The following is a 17,193-nucleotide window of genomic DNA, read 5'->3' as shown; positions in this document are numbered from 1 at the left end:
ACTCTCAGTAACTATTGAAATGGTCTTAGATCAGTGAAACTAGAGTATGTCTAACAATCTTAAGATCGGAACTTGTATCGTGTCAGAAACATCTTCCAAGAGCTTTCCTGTTCAGAATTATCATTCATGTAGTTTTGCTGTCATCACACATTGGATAACCGTCTAAGATAGAAAGCTTCTATGTTGACAATGCTAAACCCAAATAACATACAGCTATTTGCCCTACACTCTTCCAAAGCCATATTGTACACATTGATTGCTTTCGGCCTGAGGGATTATGATATAATGATCATCTTGACATCCTTCTGATTAATTGACCACTCGGGTTATGGTGATCACGGCGAATTAACAACCTACTCCCCGGCTGCATCTGCGACGGGTTGATGATCGACTAGTTGCTCAGATGTAGCTGCATCTTCAGATATGAAGCATCAATCATCAGGATGCTGGGTTTTATGATGCATGAAGTGATTGATGATGATCAGGAATTGATCTCTACCATGGACTGGTTAAGTGTCTTGCTCAAGGACACAGAGTTAAACCTATGACAATGATTAACCAGGCACTTTAACCACTCTACAACTGATCTCCAAAGGCCTGCGCCAACTAACGACTCTGCCACTGATCTCGGATGGTCTGAACCCAGCACCCTAAACCACTCTCGAACTTATCTCCTATAGCCTGAGCCCAGCACCCTAAACCACTCTAGAATTGATCTCCAATAGCCTGAGCCCAGCACCCTAAACCACTCTGGAACTGATCTCCAATAGCCTGAGCCCAGCACCCTAAACCACTCTGGAACTGATCTCCTATAGCCTGAGCCCAGCATCCTAAACCACTCTGGAACTTATCTCCGATAGCCTGAGCCCAGCACCCTAAACCACTCTGGAACTGATCTCCAGTGGCCTGAGCTCAGCACTCTATTAAACCACCCTGCAGCTGATCTCCGATGGCCTGAACTCAGCATTCTACCCACTCTGGAGCTGGTCTCCAATGGCTGAGGATGTATGAAAAAAAACCATGCAGAGATTGACATGTTTCACATGTCGCCCTCAAAAAAGAAGTTGGTTGGTAAAATTACCAAACATCACTTCTCTTATTAGAAAGTCTGCCATAATTGGATGAAGAAACACTATCACAAGCTCCGACAGCATCACTTGTCACTGCGGTAGCGTGCAACAGATGTTTCAATTTACTGCTCGGCTCTGATGTGAGAAAAGGCAAGGTGTCATGGACAGGGGCGATTGGACTTGGTGTCAGTGATGGGTGCAGCGCTCAAGGTGCAGAGATATTGAGAGATGCTTGGAGGGAAAGAGGATAGTTGAGCTGGGGGATGAGACATAAGGATTATAAGTTGACCAAGACTAATAAATGTATGTTCTAAAACAGCGCTGAACAACATACAACATTCTCAAATCTCTTTACATTTATTACCTAATCCACACAGTTGAGCCCTGTTACATGTAAAATAGCCCGAGTATAGGTAGGTGTACATTGGAAAGGATTCAAACCAGATGAATACTCTGACCAGTCTACCGCTGCATTTCTTGTAACAACAACAAGTAAGATCAAGCATCTTCCAATGACAGCAATTCTCCACGTAAGCCATCATTGTGACCATCATGAATGAATCCTCCCCAAGTATTGGCTTGTTTATCGTGATTTGGATCGGTTGACCAGCTATGATGCAGCCAAGATGTCATCGATCCCATCACTGAACTCAGGGGCCTTGCGTGTCCAGTGGTACCAGCTTACATTGATCACCAGTAATGCCATCATGTAGCGCACCATTTGGCCAAACCGCATTTGATTTGGCGACGTGTAATTCCATTTGGGCGGTTATTTGTAAAGAGGAATCAATGCATCTTTACATCAAAGATTGGTAAAATGTGCGCAATATTAGCCGACAGTGATCAATAGAGAAGTAGATTAGCAGTCATGGCTGATCCCATTGGCTGCCCGTACAATACCTCGTCAACGTTGTCTGGACTGGCTTGATGATGACGACATACTGAATCCTAACGCTGATAAGTTGTTTTCGTCCCCAAAACCGGATGATTTTGAATGTATCGAAAGCATTTTGCCAGCTCTCTACTTTTCAAAGCACCAAATCTGACCATCTTCTTTCTCCAGACTTTAATTGGTAAAAAATCAATATATGATTAATGAACCTTAAATGAGATATGTGTTATCAATTTCTGCTCACAAATGCTTCTACATGTATGTTCATGCACATTGCCTGAATCGGATTCGGTCAATTTTAGGTTGAAATCTGCAGCATGCTTTGATCTACGCGAGATGCTGCAACACTAAGCAGGCACATTCTTCTATTCCTGGTAATTACCTCGAACCATACTTCTATTTCAATATGGAAGCTTCATAATTCTTATCTGCGGTATCCTTTGAACAAGCAGTGTCCCATTTCTTCACATAGCCAACCTAATTGCGGAACGTGACAAAATCGGCAATGTTCGTTGATCATTCCACGATGTTCATTTGGCTAACACGATCTTGCCGGTGTACTTTGTCGGCATTCTATCTCTCGACAAACATGCTGTTGATAATTGGGTTCCTTCTTTGTATTTATTGTATGAAAGAGTGGGTTATTAAATAGATGAATTCTAGATGATGCTTTCAGCGTTATTTACAATACAGTTTCTTACAGCTGTAGACACGGAAGATAGCAAAAGTAGATGTTTTCCTGTGTCTCTTTAGTTCTTTTCTTTGTTTATGGAATAGGGATGTATTGATAGGTTTGTCTATGATACCAGTACAAGAGCATTGTTGAATCAATTGCTATGGGCTGTAGGATTACTGGTACCTGTCACAGGTGATGTAAATCTCTTCATTCTGTTCTCTAATATTGACAGTTAATGCAGTTAATGCTTTCACCGAGTTGCAGTTCTCATAAAGAGGTGAAAACGGAACCCCAAACCTCTGATCACCGATAATGATGATACGTTCCACCCATTCAACTTCACACACACGATAAAGCTTCCCTGCCTCTTTCCCTTCTCTCTCCACCTCTCACCGAGCATTAATCCCTGATACCCTGCTCCCGTTTAATTACCAACATTCACTCATCCCGGCTAAAGATTTGTCTCTTCTATTGACAATCAAAGGAACCACCTGTGTCGTCGACAAAGCTGATGATTCATACCATTAGTCGATAGAAAGATGCATGGACAGAGTCGGCAGCGGGCCGCGGTGACACTCCGCATCTGTGACAGAGGATCTGTAAGCCGGTTGATGTGGAGTAAAATCATCTTGTTTGGCATTAATGACTCAGGGAGAACGCATGGTCAAATTCCCACCGTATAATTGATCATTACAGGTGTTTTAACCCTTGGACATGTTGGAAGAAGAATGACAAACATCGAACAGTCAGATCTCAGAAGTAAACAGGTTTTTTTGAGGCAGTATATTCAACAGGTCTGTCACCCTATACCAATGTTTACGTCATTATTAGTCACCAGCTTAAGGATTGCATTTCATGGATTTACCTTGTTTTCCCAAGATTCCGTATAAAAAGAGACAACCCTGGTAAGAAGAAAGTAGCATGAAGGCTTTAGAAAAAGGGTCCAGAAAAAGGGTGATACTTTGCTTTTGCTCAGAACAGTAGCAGAACCTGGCTCATCAATGTTGTGTCATCAGATCTATAAGCCAGTTGATGCTTAAGCTTGTCTTGTTCGCCATTAATGAGTCACACAGAAACATTCGTTCAAATTTCCCTATTATTGATTCATCTTACAGGTGTTTTAACCGACCGAGTGGAAACTTTTTAAGGAAACATCTCAAGGCTATTAGCTATCCTTGGCGTTTATTTTGCCGAGGATTTAATTCTAGTGATGACTGTTAGTCACTGAAAATAAAAGATAAAACTTTTCAAAGGAAGCTGTAAAGCAGTTGAGTTTCTGTTTAAATTTGGTCAAAAAATTCTTTCCCACTGCCAATGACTGGGTGGTAACTCACTCAAGGCTATGTTTGCAAACAAATTTGAAGTACATTATCTGTCTAAGAAGACCTCTCTCATGAGGATTGATGTCTCAGTTTTGCACCTCTTTCACTAACTGTAAGTACTCTTAGACATCTCTAGTCCACCGGTCCACTTTGGTCTGTCTCTTTCCATCTACAGGTTAGACAAAGTAGGTGCCAAGATTTGCACTTTTCATGTCTGGAATAACTTTGTTCTGAAGCAAGGAAGCTGTACTTGTATATGTACTTTAGTTAGAGTAACCTGATAGAGAGCAGTAGTTATGGATGGAACCGAGAATGGTTGTTACAGATGGATCTTGGCACTTCACTCTTGGGAATAACGCATTCACGTCATATTTGGGAAATATTGTCTTATTTCTGAATTGTGTGAATCACCCCTGGTGAGTTTGCCTGCAAAAGCACTCTATACATGTATATATCTGGAGGATCACTTTTATTTTCCACTCTTGGGAATAACGCATTCACGTCATATTTGGGAAATATTGTCTTATTTCTGAATTGTGTGAATCACCCCTGGTGAGTTTGCCTGCAAAAGCACTCTATACATGTATATATCTGGAGGATCACTTATTTTCCCCTTTTAAAAGAGCAGTCATTGCTGAATTGGCCACAGTTCAAGTTGTGTCTCACTTTTGTGAGTGGAGGCTACAGTACTATTCCTCAAAGAAGTTGGGTGGGATAGATGACAAACTAACTCAGTAAAGCGGGTCAGATCATCGATGGTCTTTGGGCTTTCTTCCTGCATGTTTCCTCATCCCGGATTCTACTAGGACTTGAGTGAGTGGAAGCTACAGTACTGTTCCTCAAAGAAGTAGGGTGGGATGGGCTCGGTTAATCTCAAGCTCAGTTAAGTGGGTCAGATCATTGACGGTCTTTGGGATTGCTCCTGCAAGTTTTCCTTATCGCAGATTCACCGAACTTCCATTTGTGAAGCAAAAAGTAACTGTCTTTACATTAAGCAGTTTCTTCCATTTGTACTTAAAAATGATGACGCTTCTGAAGAAGCGAGCTTAACAGAAGTCAAACACTGATTACCTGCAGCTTGGCACGGCTGTTGCAGCGTCACATGATCACAGAGGTCATGCTCTTTCATTCCCAATGTTAATTGGCAGTATTGATGTTCGCACCGAGAACGCAATTCTGGTAAATTAAACAATTTTCTTTTTTTAATGAAGTAATTACCGTTTGGTAGCTGTGTTGGTTTAGTTCAATTGAGCCTGTTGGGATCGTGAATGTTGCCATACAGTAGCAGGAAATGCTGCTAAATTAGCTGTATCTTGTTAAGGAATGCCGTTAGATGACATTTTGAAGGGGATTTATCGGGCACGTCAGATTTAGATTAGCTTCTTATGAGGTGCATATTCATCACATTTGCGTCGCTTGCAGCAAAAATTGATCGGAGGAATATACTTTCGATGCGTTTGTTTTTTAAAAAGTCAGTGCAATAGAGAAGCATTAAGATTTTACACATGAATAATTGTCTGCTTTTGTTTCGTTTCATGATTAGGAGATTTCTAATGTCTTTCACTCTTTCCTGGTAGCCCCTTCCCCAGGTTCTTTCAAAAGGTTGTGCTCTTCAGCCACTGCAGTTGTGTCACTGTCCCTGGAATGAAAACATATTTGAAGGTCTTGATTTCAATTTATCGAAGGTGATACCCTCAGCAAATTCCTGACAATCTGAAAATTCATTGCTTAAAAAATGCCCACGTTTGTGCTCCATGTCATGATGGGAAATTGCCGCTGATTATGGGATGAAACGTCAGAGCGATTCCATTTATTTCAAATTGATTGCTTTAACTTCCTTGGCTGTAATCGAGTTCTTCATCCTTGGATTTAATGAGCTTCAAAATTCTTTATTCAGGGTGCTGTTTTCATTCTTGCTCGATTTGGAATGGGTGTCTCAAATGACATGCTGTAAACAGCCAATTTAAAAAAACATTAATTGGAAAATCTATTTTAAATTTTGTAATTTACCAAAATAAGAATGGTGAAGAAAACATGAAAAGTTTGCAGTTTGCAATAGGGCTCCATAGAAATAAGCCAAAGCCCTTGGCTAAAGGGATGAAACTTTAATCCTTGTTGTCGGATCTAACAATCAGCTGGTGACTTCTCAATTCTCAAATACATCAACTGAGCCAACTTTCTCAATCTCTCAAAGAGTTTCTGCGAAAGGAGTCATCTCAGATATGTGCTCATGATACAATCTCCATTACAAAGTTAGGACGTCGGTCTTTATTGTTGGATATTGAGATGGTCGCTCCACAGACCTATGCCAACAATGTCAAAACAAAGATGGCTTTGTGCTCTTGGAAGGTTTAGCTTTCTTGTAGACAGGGGTTGCTGCCTTTCTGAAACCAAATAGTGACTGCTTGGCCGTGATGGAGGAGGTTGCTGATGACAGTCAAGTATAGTTCTAAGCAATCTCTAAATGTACATGAGCAGCGCTGGGTTTGCTTTTGAAATATGAACAAATGCATTCATTACTACCCTCAACATGTTCTTCTGTGTGAGAAACCTGACTGTCACTTACAGATGCTGCTAATCCTCCACCAGCATCAGGTGTGAGTCAGACATCATCCTTGCTGACATCTCATGTCGAAAGAGACAGATTTACCGGGACGGTGAATTTACTACTCGTCTGGAAAAAAAGATATTGAATTTTCGTTCCATTAGTTTGAGCTCCGATGAAGACTGACGACAGGTGGTCTGTTCGATGGGAGGCCGGGATCCAATAAGCAGATATCTGACATGCTATGGCGTCTTGCTTGCCTGAACATACTTAAAACCATAGCATTAGGGAGAACATCTTGACCAAATTGGTGGGAGTTTCCTCAAGGTCGGCCTTGATTGACTCTTAGATAAGTGATGTATATGATGTTGTGTATTGCCCACCTAAACGAAACTGTGAAGGTCAAAGAGGAGGAGAGATACCTGGCCCGAATTGGTAGGAGTTGTCTCTAATGCCAACTAGAGATCTAATAGTAATAAGACATCTGCCACTCAAACATGCCTAAAGCCATAAGTGTCTTGGAGGGTTGGGGTAGGGATATCTGTCCGATGCCAGCCGATTCCAGAACATCCTTCAAATTGTAAGAGTGTCAGTGAGGAAGTGATTTCGTGACCAAGTTTGTGGGAGCTTCCTCTGAGACCGACTACAAATCCAATAAGAAGATATTCGACATTATATCATGTCTCAATTCCCTGAACATGCTTCAAACTGTAAGAGATTCGGTCAGGAGGGATTTCTTGACCAAATTTGTGGGAGTTTTCTTTAGCACTGGCTACAAATCCAATAAGAAGATCATGTCTGGAGACCTTAAATGTTCTTCCAGAGGATACCCAGACTGAATTGGTGAGAGCTGCCTCTGGGACTGGCTGGTGATCCAGTAAGAATAGGCTATATCGGACAGGCTGTTATGTCTACTGTTACTCTTTGTAGTCCACGTTAGTCGAAGCTTCCTTGCCAGACTAAGTTGTCGATAGTTGCTTAATGTATGATATGTATAATATACAGCAGAACATCTATATTAAAGACAGTCTCAGAATTGATAAGTGTTGTCTATAATGAGGTGTCTAGATTGCAGAGGTCAAATTCAATGGAGGTAACCAATTTGGTACTCCATTTTAAAACTTGTGACGTAGACATACGCTGTATGTCAGTCTGGTATAATGCATATCTGCAAGAAGCAAGATGAAAAAAGAGGAAGAAAGAAAAAAGGGGCATGTCCATATTTCCCTGTAGTGAGGGGAGATAACTGCCTGGGTCATAAGAACACAGTGGTAGTCATCTCACTACGCCTGTTGATTCTTCAAAATTCCCCAGTTTCCTTCTTTCAGACGATGCGTAGCCATAGAAACCCAATTTCTTCAATATTATTCCACAAGTGGAACTCGTAATTTCAATGCCCCACGGAACGAGGTGCTCCCGGCTGTGATTACCCCAATCAGTCTCGCCCGCATACGATGCATACCAATTCCAAATGGGACCTTTAACTTATTCTCCGTGCTCGTTACTTATATCAACAGTTGTCAGTCTCGAGCCCTCCACCGGGATTGAACTACAAATGTTATTAGCTACACATCATACATATATAACAAGGTTTTATTTACTATGCAAACTCAATAAGTGGACCATGTTATAGTTTTATGCAGAGGAGCTGTTCAAGATTCGCCCATTACCCAGCCACAATTGCATTATGGGAGAAATTTGACGCACTTGTAGTCTTGTCAGGATGGATAACGTTCAACAGAGGGAAAATTTGCTTGAAATTTTCCTGGCTGCATTTGACAATGGAATCAAGCAACCTTGTTCCAAGGGTTTATCATTACACTTGAACATTCAAATTTGCTGGTGTACTGAACTACTAGGGCGAGATTGCAATAACAAATTGCTTACACAATGGTTGCAATGAACCTTGGAGCTTGGAAAGTCATATTACTATTCTGTTGAAATGTTCAACAATGAAACGTATTCAATAACCTACTGTTTGCGAATCTCTCTGAAAAATACTTTTCGTGTTATTTTTCGATAATTTGGTTGGATGTTCTTGGCAAATTTTGCTTCAGGCTAAAGACTCGTAAGAAGTGTCGAGTTCCTATTGAGTTCACTTGTAGATTCAGTTTCTTCTTCTTGAATGTCGTTAATGGAATGACATGATGATTTAAAAAAATTAAGATGGACAATGATGAATGAGAATGCGTTATTGCTTTGCATGGTCTATCTGGAGAGAAAGGTTGAATTGGATTTGACAAATAATGTATTGCTTTTGCGATGGATAATCTAAGTAGAGTGTATAGTGAACCATGGGATGGTATTTTGGGCCGGGTGGAGGGTAAACTGAACCAGACCGCTGTGTAGAGCAATTTCTGCTGGTACTGCATTAAAATGGACCAGCATTTTCATTCCTCTTCTTTTTTTGCTCTAGACTTGGACTAGTTGTTCTCCAGAGAGATACTTCTCCAAGAAGGGATGATTATTTTACTGTGCCACTACGGTTACCTGGCAGTTGGTGTTATTGACCTAGTGATTCAGACTTCGACTAGGTATAAGGAGTATCCACCGATTTTAAGTCTCTCTCAGCAATTGAACTAAAATAACTGAAGGTGCAAATGGCATGGCTGGGTTGGCAATTGAACCCATGACCCTTTGACGATGAGGCAATGATCTTAACCATTAGATAGTCACCCTCTTCTATGGTCGAGATTAACTCATCCCTTCCCTTTCCTCCTTAACAACAGTAAAGAGAAGAAGATATTTAAATCTAAATAGATCAGTCATTTCGATTCAGATAGATATGACATTTCTATTTCGATGAATATACACAAAAAAATGAGGTATGTTGAATATGATTTGAGCACTATATTGCAAGAAGTTGTCTCTGAAAAATCAATTATCTGTTACCTTGAACCCATTTTCGGATTTCGAAGTGAATATATCTTGAATAAAAACCGATGCAGATTTAGTTCCACCGATGATAAATGCTCCGTGAGGAATTTGATAATGTGTTGGAAGAAACTACAGAAATCACTTTGCCTACCCGAGACTCCAGTGAAGTAAGAAGCAAAAAAACACTGAAGTTGGAAGAGAATGGATTCCAGTTCTTTAAGTATGATGGGCTTGGGGTAATAGCGTTCTCTGCTAATGATAAGTAAAGTGTTCTGAATTGAGATTTATCTTCGAAGATGTATAGTTGGTACCTCAGGATGAATTTGATTTTGTGCTCTTACATTTTATCGGTGTATGTTTCTGAATAAAAATCTTTGCTCCCAGGCTAATCTATCCATCATCCACCTAATTGGGCTGCGTTTTTCAGAACTGCATCAGAATTTGGGCAATATCCAGTTACATGTAATTGTACAGATGGCCTGTTGTTTGATGTGGTACAGAGGCTCTTTCACTTCAGCGAGAGTGGAAGCAATCTAAAAGGAGAACAAACTCATACTGGAGCATACCCCTTATGATTTTATGAACTTACCAACCGTTTCACGAACGCTGAGTGACAAATAGCTAGTGACTTATTGCCTTGCCAAACCAATCTGATACCCAGTGTGAAATGGCTGTAGGTATCATGTAATGACCCGATGTGACATGGCCATACTCCCCAATAACCTCGAGCAATGACAGATATTGTCCCAACCGAGGCAGTGACTTGTAACGTATTATTCCTCAATTACAAGCACAAATCACATTGCCCAATAAATGTGACTTGTATAGCTGTGATATACTGCCGGGTGTGACTTGTCGAGTTGAATATTGGCGCTTGGCGTTTGTCGCCATGGTAAGGCATCCAAAGCTGATAGAGTGACTGGTAGACAGTTGGATATTGTATGCTGCAATGTTGATTTCCTCCAACTCCAGCTCCTAGGTTACACATCAGCATTGCATCTCGTTTCCTGTCCACAGGATTTTCAGCTTTCTGGGGAAGACAGAAAAAAGCATTGAATCATTTTCTCCCTCGTAATTTCTATCCATTTTCTCTACTTGACAGGTTTTTCTCCCTCTGAAATCAACAGCTTCCCTGGTAAGTTTGTGCTTGTTATCTTACTGTTTGTACCATGTAAAGGGCCGTTTGTTCAAAAAATTAGAAAAATTGAACTTGAATTTAAACTAATTTTCCTAATTAGGTAAAGTTGCTTGCACCTTAATGCCTTCCGGCCAAAAAAGGAGACTGCATGTAGTGCCATCTGAAATTATAAGAAGTGTGAAGGAAAAGATCCAGCAGTTTCACTGTCAATCTGATGCCAGCAACCAGCTTCACATGTGACGTCAGTTACTTCTGACAATGATAGATGTCACTACTTGTAAAAAGGCATTTGCGTTTCGAATCTTGAAATGTAGCATCTTTTGGTATATCTGTTTATCCCCAGGGGCCAGCAGTGGTATCATCAAGCTTTAAGGGGTACATCAGCTGATGGAGCCATGGATATAAATATGATATTGATTTCAACTTCAAACAACTGATTTTGTTTGATAGGAAGTTGTTTACCAATTTCGAGTCTTTTGTTCTTGACCATAAGTCGATGTTATCCACTTCAAACATCAGATGATTTCTATTTTTGACATACTTTCGTTGATTATCATACAAAACAGATATCTTTCATGTATTTGAAAAAAGTAACCGTTTGGTCCTTGGGGTAGTTCAATTTTGGATGGTAAGGCCTGATTAGGACTAAGTGAAACTATACAGTTACAGTTATACATGTACCTGAGTGTGCTTTTGATGGTGAGGGGCTTCATACATTGTACATTCCTTGAGTAATTGAAATTTCTCTAAGAAATACATGTATAATGAAAGAAAAAATAACATATTCAGATGAGTCAACATCTGCAATAAGAAAGTTTTCAAACTTTTCCCAAATCTCTTCCCCATCCTACAAAGTTAAAAAGGACTAAATATGGCCGTTCAGATTTCTCAATCCGATACTCATCATTTTGCACTTTGTCTGTAGTTTTCCTGGGAAAATGTCACAAGAGTGGCTGTGCCAAGTTAAGCATGATAGATGAGCCTGGCTAAAGATAGACGTGTCTTGAGGTGTGAAAAAGGGCTCAATGTTAGGGTAATTTGAAAATGATTAGCTGGCTATCAAATCAGCTCGAAGTCATCATTGTCCAGATGCATTGACTTTCTTCGGTCATCTTGACTCTTCATCCATTGGCAAATCTAATCCGTTTTGTGAGACCTGATTTAGCTGAATGCGTGCCAAGACTAATTTCTGCCTTGTCACTTCTGGTTTAGGATCACACAGACACACTGTGAGAAAAAAAGTTATTCTTTCAATTGCCGGTTGCACTTGGGAGGGACTGCTGGTCCAAACCCGGTTACATAAAGAGATGACTTCTAATCTTCTTCTTCTTGATTGTAAAACTGAATCCAATAACTTGCCCTCTCCTTTTGTCCAAGTGCTCCACATCGAAACTCCCCCACACAGCCACAGTCAGATCAGATAAATTTATCAGCCATTTGAAGTAAGGTGAAAATCTCAGACCACACCATAGAGGATTTGCTGTGCGGCGAGGACAACAAGAAGGATTAGTGTCCAGCATTCACCACAATGCATCCTTTCCCTCCCACCTCTAGCCCTTAAGCAAAATCCTCTCAAAGTAGTCCCCTTTCTCCTGTACACTCTCCCAATACACCAGGCCCGGTTGTTTCGTCCCTCTGAAGTTCCCAGTAAACCCTCTTGATGTTATCTCCACAAGAACCCCTAACTCAGGTGGCCTGATGACAAATCTCCCCTCACCACCACCCAGCATCTTCAAAGCAACCAGCTCATGAATCCGCAGAGATAAACCCAAACCCCTTTGTGTCAAATATTGTATAATTCATAGGATTTCTGTTATCTCTCCCCATCCCTAACCGAGGTGACCCCTCGACAAATCTGGATGACTCTCAAATGGGATTTTCGCCATAATCATGCAACGAATGACGGTGGTCCTCCTGATCCTGGGTGGTCAGGAGATTCCTCGACGAAGGGGCAGATTAGGCTGTGAATCCTTGGTCTTCTACACAGAGACAAAAGCGAAAATCTTCTTTATCCATGTAGACAATGACCAGATCGTTCTTAATCACATTTTTGTCGCATCCTCCTAGAAAATTCTCCTTTATACTGTTCTTACCAGAGAAGATTATGTTATCAGATTATGTATCGGTGTGTTTTAGACCGCTGAGTCAACTAAGTCCTGTTAGCCGGACTGTTTTGTCCAGAGATGGAAATGGCAGTTCTACTGAAAAAGCGCCCTGGCTATTTATTGCTGGGATAATCATACTGAGATGAGACGATTGTGTCACATAGATGTTGCCCTGCCTTGTTCTAGGTACTTATGAGACAGGATGAGGTAACTCCATGGTCTATAAGATTTGAATCAGTTTTATGTCATGTTATGTGTTGATTCGGGTGTCTCTCTTGGCTCTTGGTCTCAGAGGATTATGCATTTGTATCAAGTCTGGCAGATTCCCGACAGTTGGGTCAAAGCTTTTTCCCAACTGTCCTTACTGCTAGATGCTGCCACCTCTTTGTGAGTTTTATCACTTACTTCTTCTAAAATCATAGCATGACTTCTGGACAAGAACCATCGGATAACAATTAAGTTATTTTCTGTGCAGGTCTGCATGCGCTCTTTATTGCTTAAGAATTAAAAAAGTACCATGTTTTGTGCATCCAGCATCGTGTAACCTGAGAAAATAATCATCACTTGAGGATATCACACTCTGATTATCATTTATTTCAGCAAACCGTCGCCTCTAGCTAGATAGGGGTCTTAATGATTTTATGTATAATTTCATGCTTATTTTGGGCGTGTGCCGAAGTTTTGATGTCGAAAACTGGAGGCGAGCCTTCCGGTGGTACATGTATGTTGTTGATGTTACATATATATTTGTACTTTATACAGTTACGCCTTAAAAAGATATATATGGATGCCACTTTGAAACCTTTCACAATGTACCAATCAGCCCATGGCTAATTACTGCTGGTGATTATCAATGTATACTTGCAGAGTTCCTGTATAGAGGATACATTAGGGATCCACCAGAAAATGTTTAAACCATTCTTCAAAGTGCTTGTGTACGGTTTTGGATGTGTCACTGTAACACCATCTTTAACATGACTATACATCGGTCTTGTAAGTGATGGTCAGTAGCTCTTCCAGCCTCTGCATCTCCATGCCACATGCCTGGAATCTCGGCCTATTCTCTCACAATTTTCTCCATCATTGGTTAGAGTAGTCCGTCTTGTTATTCCACCATGCTATGATAACATTATGAATCAGTGTCCCTTTCATCTCAGTGTAAAGAACAAAAGAAGATACATTTGTAGCAATTAGCCATCGGAAATTTCACGGATGGTCGAGTGTGTAGTCGATTCGAAGATGACAATTAACCCTTTGAAGACTGATATCAACTTTTTGATGTTATCAAGGCAAAAGTCAGAAGTACTTCCATAGGAGTAAGCTAGCTTCATAACAACACAAATGCTTTCGGTGTCTTTCCAATTCGATGTTAGAACCTACTCGTGCTCTTGCTGGATTTCAAAAGGGCAGGATACATCCCCTGGAGCCACCCTTGTCCCTTGCTCAATTCATAGACATGATACACTGTCATTGCCTTACAAATCTAAACAATTTCAAAGCATAGCATAACCCTAGCAGCCCCCAGGGAGCCATTAATCCCTTATTGAAGATATCTGAAATTCCAATATTTTGGATTGCGCTCAGATCATAGCCTGCAGCGCCAGACATAAAGTTAAATTGGAATTCCTTTCAAGTTGAACTGTAAGCCACTCGGGAGAAGGCAAAATAGTGTTGGTTAAAAAAGGTGCTGTTTCAGGGTGGTAATAAAGGTTACGTCTGATATCATTTGCATTTTGTTCACAAAATATTTAAGCCCAGGGCGATGCTTTGCATTTTATGTGGATGATAAAATGTATGGAAATTGTTTCATCTCTTTCTCGGACTGTTTCGATCATCGACAACATCTGTTGTGAAAAGGACTTAGACAGTTTATGGGTGGCATGTGGGATTTCTTTTAATTACATATGGAGCTATTTTTATTGCTTTGGCTGACCAAGGTTCAGTTATGACAATCTAATAAATGGAGTGATACATCTTACAAGGTTTTCGTACATTGGTGTAGTGTGAACAGACATATATAAACCCCCCCCCCCCCCGACAAATATGGTTTTAGAGTTAAGTGTTACTTGACATATCCTACTTGGACTAATTGGAAAATGTTTGATTAGCACAAAAAATAAAAGCATATTCATCTGTGCGTGCAGGAATGTATCACTACAGGTGGGCGACACTCAAACATCACTTTTCGAACAGTTAAAGTCATTTTCAGAAATCTACTTGATGAATGTTTCAGTAAGGGAATGTTGCCTAATGCAAGCTAAACAATACCAGGGTAATTTATTTGCACATGCGACTGCATGCTCAGGCTAATATTCTTCATTACATTGCCGTTTTGATAAAGCAGGAATATTTTGATTGACGGGTCCATGAAACTAATAAATGAATCAGTCAATTGATAGAAAAACATGCAAGGCATCATCAAAAGGTCCAGAATTGCATATAAAGGAATCGACACCTGCATTACTTGTTCAGGAAATGCACGGGGTTGCAGCGATGTAAGGAAATGCATGGACTCACACGAACATGCACCGAGGACTACCACTTCATGAGCTAGGGGTGATTAGTCAATTACAATGCATAATTGTCAATGAACGATTAACGCGAAAATAAGTACCAAGTTCTATTCGTGCGGCTTTCTGTTCGAACGAATATTGAAGCGGACCTAGAATAGGTTCCATCTCTAGTTGCACCTATCCGTAGTACATTTCTCTGTGTATTCCTCTAGAGATGCGCAGGTGACCAAAAGCAACGTTGGATGGAATGATATTGAGAATCTGGTTCAGTTCATGAATGCTTAAGATATCAGTACATTGAGTTAAGTTCAAATGCATAGTTGCACAGCACCTCGAGTACATTTAGGATGACGTGAACCAGATTGGACCCAGAGTGAACCTTACAATTAGCTTTTGATATGCAAGTCTCCCCTGAGTCATACCTTGAGAAGAATGACAACTTTTCTTCATTAATGCACACATGCAGCAAGTATTGAATACGCAGTGAGTGATTAGTGACTCTCACGTATTCTCGATGCAATCGGGGAGAATGCTCTCATTTGCAATATGGTAAAAAGGTTGGGACATTTTGGACCTACATTCAAGAATGAGATTCACCCCAGCTGGAAGACATGTAGCCTGTATTATTCTATACCAGTAACTGTAGTAGTACACACCCTCCAGTAGTGAGAATGCACTAGATGAAGAATTTGGTTGGCAAAAATCATATACCAGTGTTGGCAAATCTTTTCAAGACTCCTTTCGAAGTAAGCAGAGGTTGCTGTCAATATCATCCCAAAGATGGCTGCAAGTTTAATTAGATTTGTCAGAAAGTCCCACACCACTTTGAGGCTACTGATTAATTGCACTCAACTGCCTCCATTGGCAAATATACTAATTAGAGACGAGTGCATTGCCCTGCCATGGCAGTTGACTATGATTCACGGCCTTCTGAATTATGCATTTCAAGGTCGAAATGTTTTCAAATATATGATGCGCATCGTTCTCCATTGCTTCAGTTGTAGGATAATTAGTGTTGTATCATTCTTTGATTGCAATTCTCCCAATGACAAATCCTCTATGGGTTTAATAATACAATGCATCTTCAGCCGTGAAATTAAACAAAATGTGGTGTGATTTAGATATTTTCAAATAATGATGAATGGCATAGTTTCTTTATATTTGCCTTTTGTTGTTTTACCTTCCATCTAAATCATGTTATACTAGCAAAAGCAGTGTCTAAAAATGTCACTGTAAACTAAATGAACATTGAGAGTGAGGCCTTGTTCAATAGGATAGATTTCCATCATTATCTCTATAAAAATAATGAGAAAGCACATGTATTTCAGTCTTGTAGCACACTAGTAGAAAATAAATTTAGCCACAGATATCGTACCAAAATATCAAGAAACTTCCAAATGGATTCATTACCGGTGAAGTTGTTTTCTTCCAACACATGGAAAATACGTTCTTCCCGATTATATGACAAAGTCGAAGGAAGTCAAAATTTAGGAAGCTTTCCACAGAACGATTGCAGGAACAGAAACAGGTAGGTGGATTCCTTACTTCGTAAAGTGAAATGCATCCCATTTCCTATTAAGTCCAGATCTCATTTGATAAACATTGTGAATGATTTTGCCTAAAAAAGTTATACCAATCAAGAATAGTAACAAGTTGGGTTTTAGTATTTTCACCGGATGTAAACAGCATTTTTGTGACTCCTACAAATGTCATATCCAGATGGTTTTCCCATGTTATGTGGACACCATCCGGAAACATCTATTTCGGTGCAATATTCTTTTTGATCTAAATGTCACTTTTGAATGTAAGAATTATGAGAAACCAAGTTGTAAAAAATAATTGTTTCACAGTGCTATCAATTGATGTATAAGCCTACTCTGGGATAAGCTAAAAGTCGGGGGTTCCCTTTTAACAAATTTAAAGTCAATGATCTTTTGAGGACCTGGATGGTGGCATCCCTTCTTCACCTGTCAAAGGAATATAGAACATCTAAAGTAAGGGTAGGTCCTTTGAAGTTTGTGTAAACATCCATTCTTTTCATTCTTTCAGAGTTAA

At 40.2% G+C, this 17,193-nt stretch overlaps 1 protein-coding gene across 2 annotated transcripts in view; it reads left to right on the top strand.

The window, feature by feature from the left end:
* Positions 1-17,193, top strand: part of LOC135487146 (heparan sulfate glucosamine 3-O-sulfotransferase 5-like) — a 249,269-nt gene that overhangs the window by 36,772 nt on the left and 195,304 nt on the right. For both annotated transcript variants that reach the window (XR_010446780.1, XR_010446779.1), the window contains exon 3: positions 10,485-10,517. The gene's annotated coding sequence lies outside the window, so the exon portion shown is untranslated. The remainder of the gene's footprint in view (positions 1-10,484; positions 10,518-17,193) is intronic.

Source organism: Lineus longissimus, chromosome 4 (genome assembly GCF_910592395.1).
Source record: "Lineus longissimus chromosome 4, tnLinLong1.2, whole genome shotgun sequence".
Classification (NCBI taxonomy): Eukaryota; Metazoa; Nemertea; class Pilidiophora; order Heteronemertea; family Lineidae; genus Lineus; species Lineus longissimus.
This window is presented reverse-complemented; position numbering and strand designations above follow the sequence as displayed.